Source organism: Alosa pseudoharengus, unplaced genomic scaffold (assembly GCF_046254945.1).
Source record: "Alosa pseudoharengus isolate Yale_2024_CS ecotype anadromous, Long Island Sound unplaced genomic scaffold, YU_APseudo_1.1 YU_APseudo_1.1_scf_24, whole genome shotgun sequence".
NCBI lineage: Eukaryota > Metazoa > Chordata > Actinopteri > Clupeiformes > Clupeidae > Alosa > Alosa pseudoharengus.
Genome location: NW_027468689.1, coordinates 12,119,520 through 12,129,140, shown reverse-complemented (window position 1 = coordinate 12,129,140; position 9,621 = coordinate 12,119,520). Strand labels below are relative to the sequence as shown.

The following is a 9,621-nucleotide window of genomic DNA, read 5'->3' as shown; positions in this document are numbered from 1 at the left end:
CCGGCACAGGACAAGGCCTTTATTTTGTAGGCTCCTCCGTGGACTTCCACAATTACGATTGAAGCCTAAAGGTGTTGCGTGGCAAAACGTCTGGGCCGAGCAGTGCTATCTTACGTCAACAACTGAAGGGGATGTAGCTCAGTGGTAGAGCGCATGCTTTGCATGTATGAGGCCCCGGGTTCAATCCCCGGCATCTCCATTTATGCATCCCTAAAGGAGGTCTGGGTACCGTCACAAGCTGTTGTTCAGAGTTTGTACGGAATTGTAAAAATGAAACAGCCTGTGGCATGGAGATTAGCACCATCAGAGGACAAGGCTTGTATTTTGTTGGCTCCTCCGTGGACTTCCACAATTACGATAGAAGCCTAAAGGTGTTGCGCGGCACAATGTCTAGTCTGGGAAGTGCTTTGGTTTTGCCAAATACTGAAGGGGATGTAGCTCAGTGGTAGAGCGCATGCTTTGCATGTATGAGATCCCGGGTTCAATCCCCGGCATCTCCATTTATGCAGCACTAAAGGGACTTTAGGGATTGTCGCAAGCCTCGAGAACGTTTGTGGAGAGGAAAGGAGCAGTGTCAGAGGATCAGGCTTGTAGTTGTTGCTGACTTTGGCCCGGTATATTCCTCTGTGGACCTCCGCAATTATGAATAAATCCCTGAAGTGCTAGCGTGGCACAACGTCTTGAATTGTAAGTGTCGTCTTTTGAAAGTGGATGAAGGGGATGTAGCTCAGCGGTAGAGCACATGCTTCGCATGTATGAGGTCCCGGGTTCAATCCCCGGCATCTCCACTTATACATCCCTAAAGGAGATCTGGGTACCGTCACAAGCCGTGGTCCAGAGTTTGTACAGAGTTACACAAATGAAACAGCCTGTGGAGTGCAGTTTAGCACTGGCAGAGGACAAGTCTTGTATTTTGTTGGCTCCTCCGTGGACTTCCACAATTACGATAGAAGCCTAAAGGGTTTGCGTGGCATAATGTCTGGGCCGGGAAGTGCTATCTTCTGACAACTGCAGAAGGGGATGTAGCTCAGTGGTAGAGCGCATGCTTCGCATGTATGAGGTCCCGGGTTCAATCCCCGGCATCTCCACTCATACATCCCTAATGGAGGTCTGGCTACCGTCACAAGCCTTTGTACAGAGTTACACAAATGAAACAGCCTGTGGAGTGGACTTTACCACCGGCACAGGACAAGGCTTGTATTTTATAGGCTCCTCCGTGGACTTCCACAATTACGATTGAAGCCTAAAGGTGTTGCGTGGCAAAACGTCTGGGCCGAGCAGTGCTATCTTACTTCAACAACTGAAGGGGATGTAGCTCAGTGGTAGAGCGCATGCTTCGCATGTATGAGGTCCCGGGTTCAATCCCCGGCATCTCCACTTATACATCCCTAAAGGAGATCTGGGTACCGTCACAAGCCGTGGTCCAGAGTTTGTACAGAGTTACACAAATGAAACAGCCTGTGGAGTGGAGTTTAGCACTGGCAGAGGACAAGGCTTGTATTTTGTTGGCTCCTCTGTGGACTTCCACAATTACGATAGAAGCCTAAAGGTGTTGCGTGGCAAAACGTCTGGGCCGAGCAGTGCTATCTTACGTCAACAACTGAAGGGGATGTAGCTCAGTGGTAGAGCGCATGCTTTGCATGTATGAGGCCCCGGGTTCAATCCCCGGCATCTCCACTTATGCATCCCTAAAGGAGGTCTGGGTACCGTCACAAGCTGTTGTTCAGAGTTTGTACGGAATTGTAAAAATGAAACAGCCTGTGGCATGGAGATTAGCACCATCAGAGGACAAGGCTTGTATTTTGTTGTCTCCTCCGTGGACTTCCACAATTACGATAGAAGCCTAAAGGTGTTGCGCGGTACAATGTCTAGTCTGGGAAGTGCTTTGGTTATGCCAAATGCAGAAGGGGATGTAGCTCAGTGGTAGAGCGCATGCTTTGCATGTATGAGGTCCTGGGTTCGATCCCCGGCATCTCCATTTATGCAGCACTAAAGGGACTTTAGGGATTGTCGCAAGCCTCGAAAACGTTTGTGGAGAGGAAAGGAGCAGTGTCAGAGGATCAGGCTTGTAGTTGTTGCTGACTTTGGCCCGGTTGATTCCTCTGTGGACCTCCGCAATTATGAATAAAGCCCTGAAGTGCTAGCGTGGCACAACGTCTTGAATTGTAAGTGTCGTCTTTTGACAGTGGATGAAGGGGATGTAGCTCAGTGGTAGAGCGCATGCTTCGCATGTATGAGGTCCCGGGTTCAATACCCGGCATCTCCACTTATACATCCCTAAAGGAGATCTGGGTACCGTCACAAGCTGTTGTTCAGAGTTTGTATGGAATTACACAAATGAAACGGAGATTAGCACTGTGAGAGGACAAGGCTTGTATTTTGTTGGCTCCTCCGTGGACTTCCACAATTACGATAGAAGCCTAAAGGGTTTGCGTGGCATAATGTCTGGGCCGGGAAGTGCTATCTTCTGACAACTGCAGAAGGGGATGTAGCTCAGTGGTAGAGCGCATGCTTCGCATGTATGAGGTCCCGGGTTCAATCCCCGGCATCTCCACTTATACATCCCTAAAGGAGGTCTTGCTACTGTCACAAGCCTTTGTACAGAGTTACACAAATGAAACAGCCTGTGGAGTGGACTTTAGCACTTTCAGAGGACAAGGCTTGTATTTTGTTGGCTCCTCCGTGGACTTCCACAATTACGATAGAAGCCTAAAGGTGTTGCGTGGCAAAACGTCTGGGCCGAGCAGTGCTATCTTACGTAAACATCTGAAGGGGATGTAGCTCAGTGGTACAGCGCATGCTTTGCATGTATGAGGCCCCGGGTTCAATCCCCGGCATTTCCACTTATGCATCCCTAAAGGAGGTCTGGGTTCCGTCACAAGCTGTTGTTCAGAGTTTGTATGGAATTACACAAATGAAACGGAGATTAGCACTGTGAGAGGACAAGGCTAGTATTTTGTTGGCTCCTCCGTGGACTTCCACAATTACGATAGAAGCCTAAAGGGTTTGCGTGGCATAATGTCTGGGCCGGGAAGTGCTATCTTCTGACAACTGCAGAAGGGGATGTAGCTCAGTGGTAGAGCGCATGCTTCGCATGTATGAGGTCCCGGATTCAATCCCCGGCATCTCCACTTATACATCCCTAAAGGAGGTCTGGCTGCCGTCACAAGCCTTTGTACAGAGTTACACAAATGAAACAGCCTGTGGAGTGGACTTAACCACCGCCACAGGACAAGGCTTGTATTTTGTAGGCTCCTCCGTGGACTTCCACAATTACGATTGAAGCCTAAAGGTGTTGCGTGGCAAAACGTCTGGGCCGAGCAGTGCTATCTTACGTTATCAACTGAAATCGATGTAGCTCAGTGGTAGAGCGCATGCTTCGCATATATGAGGTCCCGGGTTCAATCCCCGGCATCTCCACTTATACATCCCTAAAGGAGGTCTGGGTACCGTCACAAGCTGTTGTTCAGAGTTTGTACGGAATTGTAAAAATGAAACAGCCTGTGGCATGGAGATTAGCACCATCAGAGGACAAGGCTTGTATTTTGTAGGCTCCTCCGTGGACTTCCACAATTACGATAGAAGCCTAAAGGTGTTGCGCGGTACAATGTCTAGTCTGGGAAGTGCTTTGGTTATGCCAAATACTGAAGGGGATGTAGCTCAGTGGTAGAGCGCATGCTTTACATGTATGAGGTCCCGGGTTCAATCCCCGGCATCTCCATTTATGCAGCACTAAAGGGACTTTAGGGATTGTCGCAAGCCTCGAGAACGTTTGTGGAGAGGAAAGGAGCAGTGTCAGAGGATCAGGCTTGTAGTTGTTGCTGACTTTGGCCCGGTTGATTCCTCTGTGGACCTCCGCAATTATGAATAAATCCCTGAAGTGCTAGCGTGGCACAACGTCTTGAATTGTAAGTGTCGTCTTTTGACAGTGGATGAAGGGGATGTAGCTCAGTGGTAGAGCGCATGCTTCGCATGTATGAGGTCCCGGGTTCAATCCCCGGCTTCTCCACTTATACATCCCTAAAGGAGGTCTGGCTACCGTCACAAGCCTTTGTACAGAGTTACACAAATGAAACAGCCTGTGGAGTGGACTTTACCACCGGCACAGGACAAGGCATTTATTTTGTAGGCTCCTCCGTGGACTTCCACAATTACGATTGAAGCCTAAAGGTGTTGCGTGGCAAAACGTCTGGGCCGAGCAGTGCTATCTTACGTCAACAACTGAAGGGGATGTAGCTCAGTGGTAGAGCGCATGCTTTGCATGTATGAGGCCCCGGGTTCAATCCCCGGCATCTCCATTTATGCATCCCTAAAGGAGGTCTGGGTACCGTCACAAGCTGTTGTTCAGAGTTTGTACGGAATTGTAAAAATGAAACAGCCTGTGGCATGGAGATTAGCACCATCAGAGGACAAGGCTTGTATTTTGTTGGCTCCTCCGTGGACTTCCACAATTACGATAGAAGCCTAAAGGTGTTGCGCGGCACAATGTCTAGTCTGGGAAGTGCTTTGGTTTTGCCAAATACTGAAGGGGATGTAGCTCAGTGGTAGAGCGCATGCTTTGCATGTATGAGATCCCGGGTTCAATCCCCGGCATCTCCATTTATGCAGCACTAAAGGGACTTTAGGGATTGTCGCAAGCCTCGAGAACGTTTGTGGAGAGGAAAGGAGCAGTGTCAGAGGATCAGGCTTGTAGTTGTTGCTGACTTTGGCCCGGTATATTCCTCTGTGGACCTCCGCAATTATGAATAAATCCCTGAAGTGCTAGCGTGGCACAACGTCTTGAATTGTAAGTGTCGTCTTTTGAAAGTGGATGAAGGGGATGTAGCTCAGCGGTAGAGCACATGCTTCGCATGTATGAGGTCCCGGGTTCAATCCCCGGCATCTCCACTTATACATCCCTAAAGGAGATCTGGGTACCGTCACAAGCCGTGGTCCAGAGTTTGTACAGAGTTACACAAATGAAACAGCCTGTGGAGTGCAGTTTAGCACTGGCAGAGGACAAGTCTTGTATTTTGTTGGCTCCTCCGTGGACTTCCACAATTACGATAGAAGCCTAAAGGGTTTGCGTGGCATAATGTCTGGGCCGGGAAGTGCTATCTTCTGACAACTGCAGAAGGGGATGTAGCTCAGTGGTAGAGCGCATGCTTCGCATGTATGAGGTCCCGGGTTCAATCCCCGGCATCTCCACTCATACATCCCTAATGGAGGTCTGGCTACCGTCACAAGCCTTTGTACAGAGTTACACAAATGAAACAGCCTGTGGAGTGGACTTTACCACCGGCACAGGACAAGGCTTGTATTTTATAGGCTCCTCCGTGGACTTCCACAATTACGATTGAAGCCTAAAGGTGTTGCGTGGCAAAACGTCTGGGCCGAGCAGTGCTATCTTACTTCAACAACTGAAGGGGATGTAGCTCAGTGGTAGAGCGCATGCTTCGCATGTATGAGGTCCCGGGTTCAATCCCCGGCATCTCCACTTATACATCCCTAAAGGAGATCTGGGTACCGTCACAAGCCGTGGTCCAGAGTTTGTACAGAGTTACACAAATGAAACAGCCTGTGGAGTGGAGTTTAGCACTGGCAGAGGACAAGGCTTGTATTTTGTTGGCTCCTCTGTGGACTTCCACAATTACGATAGAAGCCTAAAGGTGTTGCGTGGCAAAACGTCTGGGCCGAGCAGTGCTATCTTACGTCAACAACTGAAGGGGATGTAGCTCAGTGGTAGAGCGCATGCTTTGCATGTATGAGGCCCCGGGTTCAATCCCCGGCATCTCCACTTATGCATCCCTAAAGGAGGTCTGGGTACCGTCACAAGCTGTTGTTCAGAGTTTGTACGGAATTGTAAAAATGAAACAGCCTGTGGCATGGAGATTAGCACCATCAGAGGACAAGGCTTGTATTTTGTTGTCTCCTCCGTGGACTTCCACAATTACGATAGAAGCCTAAAGGTGTTGCGCGGTACAATGTCTAGTCTGGGAAGTGCTTTGGTTATGCCAAATGCAGAAGGGGATGTAGCTCAGTGGTAGAGCGCATGCTTTGCATGTATGAGGTCCTGGGTTCAATCCCCGGCATCTCCATTTATGCAGCACTAAAGGGACTTTAGGGATTGTCGCAAGCCTCGAAAACGTTTGTGGAGAGGAAAGGAGCAGTGTCAGAGGATCAGGCTTGTAGTTGTTGCTGACTTTGGCCCGGTTGATTCCTCTGTGGACCTCCGCAATTATGAATAAAGCCCTGAAGTGCTAGCGTGGCACAACGTCTTGAATTGTAAGTGTCGTCTTTTGACAGTGGATGAAGGGGATGTAGCTCAGTGGTAGAGCGCATGCTTCGCATGTATGAGGTCCCGGGTTCAATACCCGGCATCTCCACTTATACATCCCTAAAGGAGATCTGGGTACCGTCACAAGCTGTTGTTCAGAGTTTGTATGGAATTACACAAATGAAACGGAGATTAGCACTGTGAGAGGACAAGGCTTGTATTTTGTTGGCTCCTTCGTGGACTTCCACAATTACGATAGAAGCCTAAAGGGTTTGCGTGGCATAATGTCTGGGCCGGGAAGTGCTATCTTCTGACAACTGCAGAAGGGGATGTAGCTCAGTGGTAGAGCGCATGCTTCGCATGTATGAGGTCCCGGGTTCAATCCCCGGCATCTCCACTTATACATCCCTAAAGGAGGTCTTGCTACTGTCACAAGCCTTTGTACAGAGTTACACAAATGAAACAGCCTGTGGAGTGGACTTTAGCACTTTCAGAGGACAAGGCTTGTATTTTGTTGGCTCCTCCGTGGACTTCCACAATTACGATAGAAGCCTAAAGGTGTTGCGTGGCAAAACGTCTGGGCCGAGCAGTGCTATCTTACGTAAACATCTGAAGGGGATGTAGCTCAGTGGTACAGCGCATGCTTTGCATGTATGAGGCCCCGGGTTCAATCCCCGGCATCTCCACTTATGCATCCCTAAAGGAGGTCTGGGTTCCGTCACAAGCTGTTGTTCAGAGTTTGTATGGAATTACACAAATGAAACGGAGATTAGCACTGTGAGAGGACAAGGCTAGTATTTTGTTGGCTCCTCCGTGGACTTCCACAATTACGATAGAAGCCTAAAGGGTTTGCGTGGCATAATGTCTGGGCCGGGAAGTGCTATCTTCTGACAACTGCAGAAGGGGATGTAGCTCAGTGGTAGAGCGCATGCTTCGCATGTATGAGGTCCCGGATTCAATCCCCGGCATCTCCACTTATACATCCCTAAAGGAGGTCTGGCTGCCGTCACAAGCCTTTGTACAGAGTTACACAAATGAAACAGCCTGTGGAGTGGACTTAACCACCGCCACAGGACAAGGCTTGTATTTTGTAGGCTCCTCCGTGGACTTCCACAATTACGATTGAAGCCTAAAGGTGTTGCGTGGCAAAACGTCTGGGCCGAGCAGTGCTATCTTACGTTATCAACTGAAATCGATGTAGCTCAGTGGTAGAGCGCATGCTTCGCATATATGAGGTCCCGGGTTCAATCCCCGGCATCTCCACTTATACATCCCTAAAGGAGGTCTGGGTACCGTCACAAGCTGTTGTTCAGAGTTTGTACGGAATTGTAAAAATGAAACAGCCTGTGGCATGGAGATTAGCACCATCAGAGGACAAGGCTTGTATTTTGTAGGCTCCTCCGTGGACTTCCACAATTACGATAGAAGCCTAAAGGTGTTGCGCGGTACAATGTCTAGTCTGGGAAGTGCTTTGGTTATGCCAAATACTGAAGGGGATGTAGCTCAGTGGTAGAGTGCATGCTTTACATGTATGAGGTCCCGGGTTCAATCCCCGGCATCTCCATTTATGCAGCACTAAAGGGACTTTAGGGATTGTCGCAAGCCTCGAGAACGTTTGTGGAGAGGAAAGGAGCAGTGTCAGAGGATCAGGCTTGTAGTTGTTGCTGACTTTGGCCCGGTTGATTCCTCTGTGGACCTCCGCAATTATGAATAAATCCCTGAAGTGCTAGCGTGGCACAACGTCTTGAATTGTAAGTGTCGTCTTTTGACAGTGGATGAAGGGGATGTAGCTCAGTGGTAGAGCGCATGCTTCGCATGTATGAGGTCCCGGGTTCAATCCCCGGCTTCTCCACTTATACATCCCTAAAGGAGGTCTGGCTACCGTCACAAGCCTTTGTACAGAGTTACACAAATGAAACAGCCTGTGGAGTGGACTTTACCACCGTCACAGGACAAGGCTTGTATTTTGTAGGCTCCTCCGTGGACTTCCACAATTACGATTGAAGCCTAAAGGTGTTGCGTGGCAAAACGTCTGGGCCGAGCAGTGCTATCTTACGTCAACAACTGAAGGGGATGTAGCTCAGTGGTAGAGCGCATGCTTTGCATGTATGAGGCCCCGTGTTCAATCCCTGGCATCTCCACTTATGCATCCCTAAAGGAGGTCTGGGTACCGTCACAAGCTGTTGTTCAGAGTTTGTACGGAATTGTAAAAATGAAACAGCCTGTGGCATGGAGATTAGCACCATCAGAGGACAAGGCTTGTATTTTGTTGGCTCCTCTGTGGACTTCCACAATTACGATAGAAGCCTAAAGGTGTTGCGCGGCACAATGTCTAGTCTGGGAAGTGCTTTGGTTTTGCCAAATACTGAAGGGGATGTAGCTCAGTGGTAGAGCGCATGCTTTGCATGTATGAGGTCCTGGGTTCAATCCCCGGCATCTCCATTTATGCAGCACTAAAGGGACTTTAGGGATTGTCGCAAGCCTCGAGAACGTTTGTGGAGAGGAAAGGAGCAGTGTCAGAGGATCAGGCTTGTAGTTGTTGCTGACTTTGGCCCGGTAGATTCCTCTGTGGACCTCCGCAATTATGAATAAAGCCCTGAAGTGCTAGCGTGGCACAACGTCTTGAATTGTAAGTGTCGTCTTTTGAAAGTGGATGAAGGGGATGTAGCTCAGTGGTAGAGCACATGCTTCGCATGTATGAGGTCCCGGGTTCAATCCCCGGCATCTCCACTTATACATCCCTAAAGGAGATCTGGGTACCGTCACAAGCCGTGGTCCAGAGTTTGTACAGAGTTACACAAATGAAACAGCCTGTGGAGTGGAGTTTAGCACTGGCAGAGGACAAGGCTTGTATTTTGTTGGCTCCTCCGTGGACTTCCACAATTACGATAGAAGCCTAAAGGGTTTGCGTGGCATAATGTCTGGGCCGGGAAGTGCTATCTTCTGACAACTGCAGAAGGGGATGTAGCTCAGTGGTAGAGCGCATGCTTCGCATGTATGAGGTCCCGGGTTCAATCCCCGGCATCTCCACTTATACATCCCTAAAGGAGGTCTGGCTACCGTCACAAGCCTTTGTACAGAGTTACACAAATGAAACAGCCTGTGGAGTGGACTTTACCACCGGCACAGGACAAGGCCTTTATTTTGTAGGCTCCTCCGTGGACTTCCACAATTACGATTGAAGCCTAAAGGTGTTGCGTGGCAAAACGTCTGGGCCGAGCAGTGCTATCTTACGTCAACAACTGAAGGGGATGTAGCTCAGTGGTAGAGCGCATGCTTTGCATGTATGAGGCCCCGGGTTCAATCCCCGGCATCTCCATTTATGCATCCCTAAAGGAGGTCTGGGTACCGTCACAAGCTGTTGT

General features: G+C 49.4%; 31 non-coding genes across 31 annotated transcripts; all 31 read left to right on the top strand.

Annotated features, from left to right (window-relative positions):
• Positions 1-127: 127 nt before the first annotated feature.
• Positions 128-199, top strand: trnaa-ugc (transfer RNA alanine (anticodon UGC)). Its single transcript has one exon. It is a non-coding gene; the product is annotated as a tRNA-Ala (tRNA).
• Positions 200-428: 229 nt separating this feature from the next.
• On the top strand, positions 429-500 carry trnaa-ugc (transfer RNA alanine (anticodon UGC)). Its single transcript has one exon. It is a non-coding gene; the product is annotated as a tRNA-Ala (tRNA).
• A 216-nt stretch (positions 501-716) lies between these two features.
• trnaa-cgc (transfer RNA alanine (anticodon CGC)) lies at positions 717-788 on the top strand. Its single transcript has one exon. It is a non-coding gene; the product is annotated as a tRNA-Ala (tRNA).
• Positions 789-1,016: 228 nt separating this feature from the next.
• Positions 1,017-1,088, top strand: trnaa-cgc (transfer RNA alanine (anticodon CGC)). Its single transcript has one exon. It is a non-coding gene; the product is annotated as a tRNA-Ala (tRNA).
• A 217-nt stretch (positions 1,089-1,305) lies between these two features.
• On the top strand, positions 1,306-1,377 carry trnaa-cgc (transfer RNA alanine (anticodon CGC)). Its single transcript has one exon. It is a non-coding gene; the product is annotated as a tRNA-Ala (tRNA).
• Positions 1,378-1,605: 228 nt separating this feature from the next.
• On the top strand, positions 1,606-1,677 carry trnaa-ugc (transfer RNA alanine (anticodon UGC)). The gene has a single exon. It is a non-coding gene; the product is annotated as a tRNA-Ala (tRNA).
• Positions 1,678-1,906: 229 nt separating this feature from the next.
• trnaa-ugc (transfer RNA alanine (anticodon UGC)) lies at positions 1,907-1,978 on the top strand. The gene has a single exon. It is a non-coding gene; the product is annotated as a tRNA-Ala (tRNA).
• Positions 1,979-2,194: 216 nt separating this feature from the next.
• On the top strand, positions 2,195-2,266 carry trnaa-cgc (transfer RNA alanine (anticodon CGC)). Its single transcript has one exon. It is a non-coding gene; the product is annotated as a tRNA-Ala (tRNA).
• Positions 2,267-2,482: 216 nt separating this feature from the next.
• trnaa-cgc (transfer RNA alanine (anticodon CGC)) lies at positions 2,483-2,554 on the top strand. Its single transcript has one exon. It is a non-coding gene; the product is annotated as a tRNA-Ala (tRNA).
• Positions 2,555-2,771: 217 nt separating this feature from the next.
• trnaa-ugc (transfer RNA alanine (anticodon UGC)) lies at positions 2,772-2,843 on the top strand. The gene has a single exon. It is a non-coding gene; the product is annotated as a tRNA-Ala (tRNA).
• A 216-nt stretch (positions 2,844-3,059) lies between these two features.
• On the top strand, positions 3,060-3,131 carry trnaa-cgc (transfer RNA alanine (anticodon CGC)). Its single transcript has one exon. It is a non-coding gene; the product is annotated as a tRNA-Ala (tRNA).
• Positions 3,132-3,649: 518 nt separating this feature from the next.
• trnav-uac (transfer RNA valine (anticodon UAC)) lies at positions 3,650-3,721 on the top strand. Its single transcript has one exon. It is a non-coding gene; the product is annotated as a tRNA-Val (tRNA).
• A 216-nt stretch (positions 3,722-3,937) lies between these two features.
• Positions 3,938-4,009, top strand: trnaa-cgc (transfer RNA alanine (anticodon CGC)). Its single transcript has one exon. It is a non-coding gene; the product is annotated as a tRNA-Ala (tRNA).
• Positions 4,010-4,226: 217 nt separating this feature from the next.
• trnaa-ugc (transfer RNA alanine (anticodon UGC)) lies at positions 4,227-4,298 on the top strand. Its single transcript has one exon. It is a non-coding gene; the product is annotated as a tRNA-Ala (tRNA).
• Positions 4,299-4,527: 229 nt separating this feature from the next.
• trnaa-ugc (transfer RNA alanine (anticodon UGC)) lies at positions 4,528-4,599 on the top strand. Its single transcript has one exon. It is a non-coding gene; the product is annotated as a tRNA-Ala (tRNA).
• A 216-nt stretch (positions 4,600-4,815) lies between these two features.
• trnaa-cgc (transfer RNA alanine (anticodon CGC)) lies at positions 4,816-4,887 on the top strand. The gene has a single exon. It is a non-coding gene; the product is annotated as a tRNA-Ala (tRNA).
• Positions 4,888-5,115: 228 nt separating this feature from the next.
• Positions 5,116-5,187, top strand: trnaa-cgc (transfer RNA alanine (anticodon CGC)). The gene has a single exon. It is a non-coding gene; the product is annotated as a tRNA-Ala (tRNA).
• A 217-nt stretch (positions 5,188-5,404) lies between these two features.
• On the top strand, positions 5,405-5,476 carry trnaa-cgc (transfer RNA alanine (anticodon CGC)). Its single transcript has one exon. It is a non-coding gene; the product is annotated as a tRNA-Ala (tRNA).
• A 228-nt stretch (positions 5,477-5,704) lies between these two features.
• Positions 5,705-5,776, top strand: trnaa-ugc (transfer RNA alanine (anticodon UGC)). Its single transcript has one exon. It is a non-coding gene; the product is annotated as a tRNA-Ala (tRNA).
• Positions 5,777-6,005: 229 nt separating this feature from the next.
• trnaa-ugc (transfer RNA alanine (anticodon UGC)) lies at positions 6,006-6,077 on the top strand. Its single transcript has one exon. It is a non-coding gene; the product is annotated as a tRNA-Ala (tRNA).
• Positions 6,078-6,293: 216 nt separating this feature from the next.
• Positions 6,294-6,365, top strand: trnaa-cgc (transfer RNA alanine (anticodon CGC)). The gene has a single exon. It is a non-coding gene; the product is annotated as a tRNA-Ala (tRNA).
• A 216-nt stretch (positions 6,366-6,581) lies between these two features.
• trnaa-cgc (transfer RNA alanine (anticodon CGC)) lies at positions 6,582-6,653 on the top strand. Its single transcript has one exon. It is a non-coding gene; the product is annotated as a tRNA-Ala (tRNA).
• Positions 6,654-6,870: 217 nt separating this feature from the next.
• trnaa-ugc (transfer RNA alanine (anticodon UGC)) lies at positions 6,871-6,942 on the top strand. The gene has a single exon. It is a non-coding gene; the product is annotated as a tRNA-Ala (tRNA).
• A 216-nt stretch (positions 6,943-7,158) lies between these two features.
• On the top strand, positions 7,159-7,230 carry trnaa-cgc (transfer RNA alanine (anticodon CGC)). The gene has a single exon. It is a non-coding gene; the product is annotated as a tRNA-Ala (tRNA).
• Positions 7,231-7,748: 518 nt separating this feature from the next.
• trnav-uac (transfer RNA valine (anticodon UAC)) lies at positions 7,749-7,820 on the top strand. The gene has a single exon. It is a non-coding gene; the product is annotated as a tRNA-Val (tRNA).
• Positions 7,821-8,036: 216 nt separating this feature from the next.
• Positions 8,037-8,108, top strand: trnaa-cgc (transfer RNA alanine (anticodon CGC)). The gene has a single exon. It is a non-coding gene; the product is annotated as a tRNA-Ala (tRNA).
• A 217-nt stretch (positions 8,109-8,325) lies between these two features.
• Positions 8,326-8,397, top strand: trnaa-ugc (transfer RNA alanine (anticodon UGC)). The gene has a single exon. It is a non-coding gene; the product is annotated as a tRNA-Ala (tRNA).
• A 229-nt stretch (positions 8,398-8,626) lies between these two features.
• trnaa-ugc (transfer RNA alanine (anticodon UGC)) lies at positions 8,627-8,698 on the top strand. The gene has a single exon. It is a non-coding gene; the product is annotated as a tRNA-Ala (tRNA).
• Positions 8,699-8,914: 216 nt separating this feature from the next.
• trnaa-cgc (transfer RNA alanine (anticodon CGC)) lies at positions 8,915-8,986 on the top strand. The gene has a single exon. It is a non-coding gene; the product is annotated as a tRNA-Ala (tRNA).
• Positions 8,987-9,214: 228 nt separating this feature from the next.
• Positions 9,215-9,286, top strand: trnaa-cgc (transfer RNA alanine (anticodon CGC)). The gene has a single exon. It is a non-coding gene; the product is annotated as a tRNA-Ala (tRNA).
• Positions 9,287-9,503: 217 nt separating this feature from the next.
• trnaa-ugc (transfer RNA alanine (anticodon UGC)) lies at positions 9,504-9,575 on the top strand. The gene has a single exon. It is a non-coding gene; the product is annotated as a tRNA-Ala (tRNA).
• Positions 9,576-9,621: the final 46 nt, after the last annotated feature.